The sequence below is a fragment of the Sturnira hondurensis genome, unplaced genomic scaffold (assembly GCF_014824575.4).
Source record: "Sturnira hondurensis isolate 20B ecotype Veracruz unplaced genomic scaffold, ASM1482457v3 Scaffold0014942, whole genome shotgun sequence".
Classification (NCBI taxonomy): Eukaryota; Metazoa; Chordata; class Mammalia; order Chiroptera; family Phyllostomidae; genus Sturnira; species Sturnira hondurensis.
Window position 1 is genome coordinate 1 of NW_028087573.1, and position 2,164 is coordinate 2,164.

At 54.9% G+C, this 2,164-nt stretch overlaps 1 long non-coding RNA gene across 1 annotated transcript; it reads left to right on the top strand.

Annotated features, from left to right (window-relative positions):
• The first annotated feature begins 8 nt into the window (after positions 1 to 8).
• On the top strand, positions 9 to 1,851 carry LOC118999571 (uncharacterized). The gene is made up of 4 exons (XR_005069141.1): positions 9 to 102; positions 200 to 767; positions 879 to 926; positions 1,095 to 1,851. It is a non-coding gene; the product is annotated as an uncharacterized LOC118999571 (long non-coding RNA).
• Positions 1,852 to 2,164: the final 313 nt, after the last annotated feature.

Here is a 2,164-nt window from a genome sequence, read left to right on the forward strand (position 1 = left end):
TCCAGAAGTGGGCGGCTGTGGCCGTGTCCCCTGGAGAGGAGCAGAGATACACGTGCCATGTGCAGCACCAGGGGCTGCCTGAGCCCCTGACCTTGAGATGGGGTGAGGAGGTGGTGTGGGCACAGAGGCTCTCCTCAGGGTGTCCCTGAGCAGGGTCAGGACTCAGGCCTGAGGCTGACCTCTCACCTTCCCCTCACAGACCCCCCTCCTCAGCCCACCATGACCATCGTGGGCATCGCTGCTGCCCTGGGTGTCCTTGGAGCTGTGGCTGCTGGTGCTGTGATGTGGAGGAGGAAGTGCTCAGGTTGGCAAGGGGTGGGGCTGGGTTCCCTGTCCCCCTGGGGGTCAAGCCCAGGTGGAAGTGTGCTGTGCCTGGTTAATGGTCAAGGTGTCCCCACACGGGTGCTTGTCCATCTGGAGCCTGTTTCCTAACACTGACTCTTCCCATGAGGCCCGTGGGAAACTGAAGGACATTTATCAGCTGATGATACTAGTGATGGGGACTGATGCCCAGCTGTCACAGGTCATAGCAAGAGATACCTGCTGAGAACAGACCTCCAGACAGGCAGTTGGTTCAGTCCACACACTAGTACTTCCCCATATTTCCTGATCCCACCCTGGGTGTTCAGTCACAGTTCTGGAACCTTCCCTGTGCTTCAAAAGTGTGGGGCTCCTTTAGGGTCACGGGAACCAGCCTTCCCACTGACTTCTCACAGACCATTTTCTTCTCACAGGCGGAAGCAGGAAGAGCTACTGTCAGGCTGCCTGTGAGTCTGGGTGTTGGGGAGGTGACATCTGGGACCCTTGGGAGCGTGTGGGCTGGAGTCTGTGAGGGGGGCTTCCCCCACCCCGTAACTCTGCTGTTGTGTCTTCCCCAGGCAGTGACAGTGCCCGGGGCTCTAAGTTGTCTCTCACAGCTCCTGATGGTGAGACCCTGAGGGAAGGAAGTGGGGGCCATTGGGTCCTAGGGTCACAAATGGGTTTGGGGATGCTCAGAGTGGGACATTCTAAGTATGTGGTGGCTGTGGGGGAATGTGACACTTCTGAGACTGACCTGAGTTTGTTCATGACATCTCTCCTTCCCACTGTGACAGAGCTGCCTTGTCCGGACTTGGTGCTGAAACAGTCACTGCAGCCTCCCCCTGGGACTTATCGGATCCCTGACTGCAGTTTCTGCACCCGGCATCAAAACGTGTCTGTGTTCTTATCAGCACAGTGAGGAGCTGGTGCCCAGGCCACCCTCCCCACAGGGACCTATGTCCTCTCCCCTGGGGACTGTCCTACCCTAGGAGAGCTGGGGGAGCTCTTCCCCATCAGGGTGCTCACTTCTGTTCTTTTCCGTTTTAATTTCCATTTCCCAGTTGGAAATCAGAGTCTGGGTATGAACTGTATTTTTAGATCCTTCCCATAGAGGGTCAATGGGTTAAATGAAGGAGAAGAACCTACAATGGGAGAGAAGACATCAGTGACTGAGAGCCTGGGAACCTTCCAGAACCTGGGCGCTGAGTCTGTTGCAGGTGGGGGCGGGGACGGCTGTGAGGAGCAGGGCGCAGCCCAGTCAGGCTCCTTGCGTTGTGGGCTCTGACGTGGTCATCCCTCGTCTGGGTCATCTTTGTTACTCCTTTGTCTTGGCCGCCTCTGGAGAACCTTGTGCATCCCACCAGGACCTGGGATCCCAGGGCCTTGAGTGCCACCTTGTGGTGGTTCCAGGACTGCGCTCAGTGAGGGCTTCCTGTGGCATCGTCAGCCTGGGCTCAGGCTGGGTCTGGCCTTCAGCCCCTGTCTTTGGGATATTTGTTCTTTGTTTTTGTAGATATTGTACCTATCCTTGTTTTTTTTTACATTAAATTATTACGGTGTTTTTTAATTGTTCAATTACTGGTGTCGCACATTTTCCCTCGCTGCTGCCTTCTGCCCTGCCCACTCCCCTAAATTATTATTGTGGGTTTTCTTTTTTTAAGTTTATTGTGGTTGGAGCATCATCCCAATATTCTAAGACTGCAGATTTGACCCCTTGTCAGGGGCCATACAAAGTCAACCAATGACTATGAATACGTGGGGCAACCAATCGATGTCTCTCTCTCTCTCTTCCCCATCCCCGTCTCCCTCGGGCTCTCTCTGAAAGCCATAAATGGCTTTTTGAAAAAGAAAGTGCGGCCCCACG